Below are 9,518 nucleotides of genomic sequence, written 5' to 3'. Positions count from 1 at the left end.
AGCTGGAGTAGCCATTCTAATATCGAATAAAATTGACTTCCAACCCAAAGTTATCAAAAAAGACAAAGAGGGGCACTTCATACTCATCAAAGGTAAAATCTTCCAAGAGAAACCCTCAGTTCTGAATTATCTATGCTCCAAATGCAAAGGCAGCCACATTCATTAAAGAAACTTTAGTAAAGCTCAAAGCACACATTGCACCTCACACAATAATAGTGGGTGACTTCAACACACCACTTTCATCAATGGCAGATCATGGAAACAGAAACTAAACAGGGACACAGTGAAAATAACAGAAGTTATGAAACAAATGGATTTAACAGATATCTACAGAACATTTTATCTTAAAACAAAAGGATATACCTTCTTTTCAGCACCTCATGGTACCTCCTCCAAAACTGACCATATATTTGGTCACAAAACAGGCCTCAAGAGACACAAAAATCTTGAAATTGTCCCATGCATCCTATCGGATTACCATGAACTAAGGTTGATCTTCAATAACAACATAAATAATGGAAAGCCAACATTCACGTGGAAACTGAACAACACTCTCCTCATTGATACCTTGGTCAAGGAAGGAATAAAGAAAAAAAAATTAAAGACTTTTTAGAGTTTAATGAAAATGAAGCCAAAACATACCCAAACTTATGGGACACAATAATCATTAAAATTTATAGAAATGTTAGAAAAGCAAGAATTTAATTTCTTCACAGTATAGTAATATAGTTCATGAAGTATTTTAATTATTATGCAGAAAATAGTAATTTAGTAGAGTAAAATATGCAGTCAAAGACTGTCTAAACAGTAGTTTCATATAAAACAAGTTTGAAAGTAAAATAATACTTTATAAATTCAGACAAGTATTTAATTTGCTGATAAAATAAGATCTAACTATGGTATTGAAAATAAACATTTTAAGGCTCTCTACTCCTCCTTGTTCCAGAGACAGCCGCATTTTCTTGGCAGTGCCAGCCTCATCCCATAGACAAAATGGTGACGGTCAGTGTGAATGTATTTGGCTGTATTTGGTACCTGGTTACCAGGGCTGCCATCTGATTGTTGCCATTAACGACTCCTTCATTGATCTCAACTACATGATCTACATGTTCCAGTATGACTCCATCCATGGCAAATTCAATGGCATAGTCAAGGCTGAGAATGGGAAGCTTGTCATCAATGGGGAGTCCATTACCATCTTCCAGGAGCGAGATCCTGCTAATATCAAATGGATTGATGCTGGTGCTGAGTATGTTGTGGAGTCTACTGGTGTCTTCACTACCATGGAGAAGGCCAGGGCCCACTTAAAGTGTGGGGTCAAAATTGTTATCATCTCTACCCCTTCTTCCAATGTCTCCATATTTGTGATGGGTATGAACCATGAGAAATATGACAACTCAATCAAAATTGTCAATAATGCATTCTGTACCACCAACTGCTTAGCCCCCATCTCCAAGGTCATCCATGACAACTTTGGCATTATGGAAGGACTCATGACCATGGTCCATGCCATTACTGCCACTCAGAAGACTGTGGATGGCCCCTCTGGAAAGCTGTGGTGAGATGGCTGTGGGGCTGCCCAGAACATCATCTCTACATCCACTGGTGCTGCCAAGGCTGTGGGCAAGATCATTCCAGAGTTAAATGGGAAGCTCCTTGGCATGGCCTTCTATGTTCCAACCTCCAATATGTCCATTGTGGATCTGACATGCTGCCTGGAGAAACCTATCAATATGATGATATCATAAAGGTAGTGAAGCAGGCATCCGAGGACCCACTGAAGGGCATCCTGGGCTACACTGAGGACCAGGTTGTCTCCTGAGATTTCAACAGCCACTCCCACTCTTCCACCTTTGATGCCATTGCTCTCAATGACAACTTTGTAGAGCTATTTCCTGGTATGACAATGAATATGGCTATAGCAACAGGGTGGTAGACCTCGTGACCTTGATGGCCTCCAAGGGGTAAGAAAGCCTGGACCACCCACTCCAGCATGGGCACTGAGAGCAAGAAATAGGCCTTCAGTTGCTGAGGAGTCCCTATTCCAACTCAGCCTCCAACACTGAGCATATCCCTTACAATTTCCATCCCAGAACCCCATAATAACAGGAGGTTCACAGACAGCTCAAACTACTCTCTTTAATATCATCAATAAATTTTGCTGCACCCGGGGGGGGGGGAACATTTTGAAAGCTTAAACAAATATATTAATTGTTGGCATTAGAAAATAAGAAAGTATGCTCTAAGAATAGACTCAGCAGCAGTTATTTAAACATTATTTACATTAAGGAAATTTTCTAAGCAACATGCCCAACAATTTTACATTGGATATCTTCATAACATTGTACTGTTTTAAACATTATCATATTCATTTTAAATTAAAATTTACCTCTTTCGTAAACATTGAAGCTCTATTAGAAAATAATATGCATGGAAACTTTGGATTTTCTTTTTACTATACATGCTGATGGCATTTTCACTGATTGGATCAAAATGTCAGAGTTTCATTTTATATGCAACAAAAATTAAATCTGTGTATGTTTTAATACTTAATATGTATTCATTCTTTAAGTTCTGTACATGCACTAACAAAACAGGGTCATTAAAGTAAGTAGCCTACCCATATTGTTTTTTAGCATTTATTTATGCTGTAATTTTGTTTTTGTTACTCAATGATGAAGCAATATTGTTAACTAGAACTTAAAAATGACGTGAAGCAGTTGATATATGTCAACTATCAGAGTAGTTTCTAAGTGAGTCCATTTCCCTAATAGTTTTGATTTTTAAAAAGCCAAAAATAGATGCTTCAAGTTATTATGCTATATAAGGTATACTTGTAGTTGGAGAATATATATACATACATATACATATACATATATATATATATATATATATATAAAATGCTATAATTGTGTTTTTTAACTTGAATGAATTGTGCTTTTTAACCTGAGTGATATTTTTAGAACACACACAGTATATATTAATAATGATTATGTTAAGAAATAGTAAACACAGTTAATTATATTGTTCATTGTTAATGAAGAATTTCTTCAATTAAAATTGTCTTAAGCCTGTTTTAAAAAGTGAGTGTATCACATTCAACAATGACTCATATTAACAAGAAAAGGGTTATATTTTTAGAGATACTTGATCTGAAAAAAATAAGACTAGTTTTTCAATATCAAATTGAAGTAAAATCCATTTTCTAAGATTTGTGGTAGTATTGTATAAAATGAAATATACCTTTTAGGTAGAGGACTAGAGTATGACCATTCAATAATGACACAGTAAAACTGATAAAAGTTAAAAAAGAAAAAAGAAAAAGAAAAAGAAAAAGAAAGGCAATGGATCAGTCTACAAATCAAATATATATTTGAACTCAATGACATTAATCTAGCTTTAGACACTGGATTCATGCCCTTTCCTTCTGTCTCTCTCTTCCTGTCTCTGTCTTGGTCTCTGTCTCTGTATCTCTGTATCTCTGACTCTCTCTGTCTCTCTGTCTATCTCTCTCTCTCTCTGTCTCTGTCTCTCTCTTTTTCTCTGTCTCTCTCTCTGTCTCTCTCGGTCTTTCTCTGGGTCTCTGTCTCTGTATCTCTGTATCTCTGACTCTCTCTGTCTCTCTGTCTATCTCTCTCTCTCTCTGTCTCTGTCTCTCTCTCTCTCTCTATGTGTGTGTGTGTGCATGTGGGTATATGTTTGTGTCTGACAGAATGGACCACATACTAAAGATATTTTGTAAATTTTATAATAAAAATATTAAGCTTGCTTTCAGAAATTTATATATGGAAGTAAATTTATATATGGAAGTATAAATGGGAGTCATGTAAATGTGGACTTAAGAAATCAGTTTTCCAAATGCTTATTTGGCATTTAATGAGATGACCATGTGTTTTGTTTTTCCTTTGAGTTTGTTTATATAGTGAATTACATTGAAAAATTTTTGTATGTTGAACCATACCTGCATCCCTGGGATGAAGACTACTTGATCATGGTGAATGATCATATTGATGTGTTCTTGGATTTGGTTTGCTAGAATTTTATTGAGTATTTTTGCATCAATATTCATAAGGAAAACTGGTTTGAGGTACTCTTTCTTTGTTGAGTCTCTGTGTGGTTTAGATATAAGCATAATTGTGGCTTCAGAGGATGGATTGGGTAGTGCTCCTTCTGTTTCAATTTTCTAGAATAGTTTGAAGAGTATTGGTATTAGGTTTTCTTTGAAGATCTGGTAAAATTCTGCGTTAAAACATCTTGTTAGGCTTTTTATGGTTGGGAAACTTTTTTTTTTTTTTTTTTAGATGCTGTAACCATTTTATTAGATATTTTCTTTATATACATTTCAAATGCTATCTCAAAAGTTCCCTATGCCCTTCTCCCACCCTGCACCCCTACCCACCAACTCTTGCTTCTTTGCCCTGGCATTCCCCTGTACTGGGGCATATAAAGTTTGCAATACCAAGAGGCCTCTCTTCACAATGTTGGCCAACTAGGCCATCTTCTGCTACATATGCAACTAGAGATATGAGCTCTGGGGGTACTGGTTAGTTAATATTGTTGTTCCACCTATAGGGTTGCAGACCCCTTCGGCTTTCTCTATTCTTCTCCATTGGGAGCCCTGTGTTGCATCATAAATGACTGTGAGCATCCACTTCTATATTTGCCAGGCACTGGCATAGCTTCATATGAGACAGCTATAACAGGGTCCCTTCAGCAAAATCTTTCTGGCATATGCAATAGTTTCTGGGTTGGGTAGCTGATTATGGGATGAATTCCAGTGTGGGGTAGTCTCTGGATAGTCCATCCTTTTGTCATAGCTCCAAACTTTGTCTCTGTAACTCCTTTCAGCATTACCTCTCCTAGGCATATACCCAGAAGAAGTCCCAACTGGTAATAAGAACACATGCTCCACTGTGTTCATAGCAGCCTTATTTATAGTGGCCAGAAGCTGGAAAGAACCCAGATGCCCCTTAACAGAAGAATGGATACAGAAAATGTGGTACATTTACACAATGGAGTACTACTCAACTATTAAAAACAATGGATTTATGAAATTCTTGGACAAATGGATGGAACTAGAAAATATCATCCTTAGTGAGGTAACCCAATCACAAAAGAAGTCATTAGATACAAACTCACTGATAAGTGGATATTAGCCCAGAAACATAGAACACTGAAGATACAATTTGCAAAACACAAGAAATTAAAGAAGAGGGATGACCAATGGGTGGATACTTCATTCTTCCTTAGAATAGGGAACAAAATACCCATGAAAGGTCGAGAAACTTTTAATGACTGCATTTTTGCAGTAATGTGACTGTTTACATGATTTATCTGATCCTGATTTAACTTTAGTACTTGGTATCTTTCTACAAAATTGTCCATTTGTTGAGTATAGGCTTTTGTAATAGGATCTTCTGAGTTTTTTTTTTTTTTTAATTTCCTCTGTTTCTGTTATGTCTCCTTTTTCATTTCTGATTTTGACAATTTTGATACTGTCTCTGTGCCTTCTGGTTAATCTGGCTAAGGGTTTATCTAGCTTGTTGATTTTCTCAAAGAAACAGCTCCTGGTATTGTTGATTCTTTGTATAGTTCTTCTTGTTTCTACTTAGTTGATATCAGCCCTGTGTTTGACTATTTCTTGCCATCTACTCTTCCTGGGTGTATTAGCTTCTTTATGTTCAAGAACTTTCAGATGTGCTGTCAAGCTGCTAGTGTATGCTCTCTCCAGTTTCTTTTTGGAGGTACTCAGAGCTATGAGTTTTCCTCTTAAGACTGCTTTCATTGTGTCCCATACATTTGGGTATGTTGTGCCTCCAGTTTTGTTAAGTTTTAAACAGTTTTTAATTTTTTTCTTGATTTCTTCCTTGACCAAGTTAACATTAAGTAGAACGTTATTCAGCTTTCATGCATATGTGAGCTTTCTGTTGTTTTCATTGTTATTGAAGATCAGCCTTAGTCCATGGTGATCTGACAGGATGTATGGGATAATTTCAATCTTCTTGTCTCTGTTGAGGTCTGGCTTGTGACTTATTATATGGTCAACTTTGTAAAAGGTGCCATGAGGTGCTGAGAAGAAGGTATAATATTTTGTTTTAGGATGAAACATTCTATAGATATCTTTTTTATTTATTAGGTATTTTCTTCATTTACATTTCCAATGCTATCCCAAAATTTCCCCATACCCCCCACCCACCCACCCACTCCCACTTCATGGCCCTGGCGTTCCCCTGTACTGAGGCATATAAAGTTTGCAAGACCAAGGGTCCTCTCTTCCCAATGATCTCCGACTAGGCCATCATCTGATACATATACAGCTAGAGACACGAGCTCTGGGTTTAGTTCATATTGTTTGGTTCAAACCTTGTTATTTTTACTGTACTTGTTTAGTTTCTGTTTTCATGATCTGTCCATTGATGAGAGTGAGGTGTAAGGTCTCAAACTATTATTTTGTGAGGTGCAAAGTGAGCTATAAGTTTTAGTAAAGTTTGTTTTTTTTTTTTTGGTTTTTTTTTTGATATTTTATGTATTTACATTCCCCAGTTTCCCCTCTGAAAACTCACTATCCCATCCTGCCTCCCTATGTGTCAACGAGGGTGATCGACCTGCCATCCACCCAACTATCTCCTCACCAACCTGGCATTAACCTACACTGAGGCATGGAGCCTTCCGAGGACCAAGGGCCTCTCCTCCTGTTGATGACTGATGCATATATAGCTGGAGCCATGGGACCCTACATGTATGCTCTTTGGTTGGTGGTTTAGTTCCAGGGAGCTTGGTAGAGAGGGGTGTCTGATGATTGAAGCACCTAAAGAAATATTTAACATCCTTAGTCATCAGGGAAATGCAAATCAAAACAACCCTGAGATTCCACCTCACACCAGTCAGAATGGATAAGATCAAAACTCTGGTGATAGCAATTTCTGGAGAGGATATGGAGAAAGAGGTGTACTCCTCCATTGTTGGTGGGATTACAAGATATTACAACTACTCTGTATATCAGTCTAGCAGTTCATTTAAAATTTGAACATAGTACTTCCTGAGGACCCAGCTATACCACTCATAGGCATATACTCAAAAGATGCTCTAACATATATCAAAGATACATGTTCAACTATGTTCATAAAGTTTCTTCTATGAATGTGGATTCTCTTGCATTTGGGGCATAGACTTTCAGAATTGAGAGTTCATCTTTGTAGATTTTTTCTTTGATGTGTACGGAGTGCCTTTCTTTATCTTTTTTGATAAATTTTGGTTGAAAGTCGATTTTGTTGGCTATTAGAATGAATACTCCAGCTTGTTTATTGGGACCATTTGCTTGGAAACTTTTTTCTACCTCTTTACCCTGAAGTAGTGTCTGTCTTTATCATGGAGGTGCATTTTCTGTATGTAGCAAAATGCTGGGTCCTGTTTACATATCCAGTCTGTTAGTCTATATCTTTTTATTGGGAAATTGAGCCCATTAATGTTGAGATATTAATGAAAAGTGATTGTTTCTTCCTGATATTTTTATTTATTTATTTATTTATTTATTTATTTATTTATTTATTTATTTTTTTGGTTTTTCAAGACAGGGTTTCTCTGTGTAGCCCTGGCTGTCCTGGCACTCACTTTGTAGACCAGGCTGGCCTCGAACTCAGAAATCCGCCTGCCTCTGCCTCCTGAGTGCTGGGATTAAAGGCATGCGCCACCACGCCCGGCTCCTGATATTTTTATTGTTAGAGGTGGAATTATGTTTCTGTGGCTATTATCTTTTGATAATAAGATCTTTATCTTATTATCTTATCTTTAGAATAAGTAAGATTACATTCTTACTTTTTCTAGGGTATATTTTCAATTTTTGAGTGGGAGTTTTCTGTCTGCTATCCTTTCTAGGGCTGGATTTGTAGAAAGATGTAGAGTAAATTTGGTTTTGTCAAAATCCAACATCCCTTCATGGTAAAATCTTGGGAAGATCAGGAATTCAAGTACCATACCTAAACATAGTAAAGAAATATACAGCAACCAGTAGCCAATATCAAATTGAATGGAGAGAAACTGGAAGCAATCTCACTAAAATCAGGGACTAAACAAGGCTATCCACTTTCTCCCTACCTATTCAATATAGTACTCTAAGTCCTAGCCAGAGCAATTAGACACCAAAACATAGGTAAAAAGAATACAAACTGCAAAGGACAAGTAAAAATATCAGCATTTTCAGATGATATGATACTATATAAATGTAACCCCTAAAATTCCACCAGAGAACTCCTAAGCCTGATAAACAACTTCCACTAGATAAAAAATTTACTCAAACAAAACAGTAGCCTTTTGCTACACAAAGAATAAACAGGTTTAGAAAGAAGTTATGGAAATGATACCTTGACAATAGTCACAAATAATATAAAATGAATTGGTGTGACTCCTAACCAAGAAAGTGAAATATCTGCATTATAAAAACTTCAAGTCTTAGAAAAAAGAAATTGGAGATCTCAGAAGGTAAAAAAAATCTTCCATGCTCATTGATTGGCAGGATTAATATAGTAAAAATTGCCATCTTGCCAAAATCAATGTACAGATGCAATGCGATTCCCAACAAAATTCCAACTAAATTCTTCATAGAGTTAGAAACAGCCTTTTGCAAATTCATTTGAAATAACAAAAAACTCAGGATAGTGAAAACTATTCTCAACAATAAAAAAATTTCTGTTGGAATCACCATCCCTGTCCTCAAGCTGTATTACAGAGCAATAGTGATAAAAACAAAACAAAACAAAACAACAACAACCACAAACAAAAAACAAAACAAACTAACAAAAAATGCAAGGTATTGGTATAGAGTCAGGCATTTATCTCAGTGGAATAGAATTGAAGACCCAGAAATGAATTCACACACTTATGGTCACTTGATCTTTGAAAGAGGAGCTAAAACCATTCCGTGAAAATATCCCAGCATTTACAACAAATGGTGCTGGTTCAACTGGTGGTCAGCATGTAGAAGAATGCAAATCCATCCATTCGTTTCTCCTTGTACAAATGTCAAGTTCAAGTGGATCAAGTACCTTTACATTAAATCAGATACACTGAAATTAAAAGAAGACAAAGTGGGGAAGATCCTTGAAAGCATTGTCATTGGGGTAAATTTCCTGAATAGAACATGAATTGCTTATACTCTAAAATCAAAAATCAACAACTGGGACCAGATAAAATTGCAAAACTTCTGTAAAAGTAAAGGGCACTCTCATTAGGACAAAATGGCAACCAACATATTTGAAAATGATCTTTAGCAATCCTACATCTGATAGAGGGCTAATATCCAATATATACAAAGAACTCAAGAAGTTAGAATCCAGAAAACCAAATAACCTTATTAAAAATGGGGTAGAGAGCTAAACAAATAATTTTCAAATGAGGAATATTGAATGGACTAGAAGCACCTAAAGAAATATTAAACATCCTTAGTCATCAGGGATATGAAAATGAAAACAACCCTGAGATTCCACCTCACACCAGTCAGAATGGCTAAGAACAAAAACCCA

At 36.2% G+C, this 9,518-nt stretch overlaps 1 pseudogene; it reads left to right on the top strand.

The window, feature by feature from the left end:
• The first annotated feature begins 896 nt into the window (after positions 1-896).
• Positions 897-9,518, top strand: part of LOC110306524 — a 13,985-nt pseudogene continuing 5,363 nt past the window's right edge.

Source organism: Mus caroli, chromosome 12, assembly GCF_900094665.2.
Source record: "Mus caroli chromosome 12, CAROLI_EIJ_v1.1, whole genome shotgun sequence".
In the NCBI taxonomy this organism is placed as follows: Eukaryota; Metazoa; Chordata; class Mammalia; order Rodentia; family Muridae; genus Mus; species Mus caroli.
The sequence above is the reverse complement of the archived record's forward strand: the minus strand, read 5'-3'. Positions and strand labels throughout refer to the sequence as shown.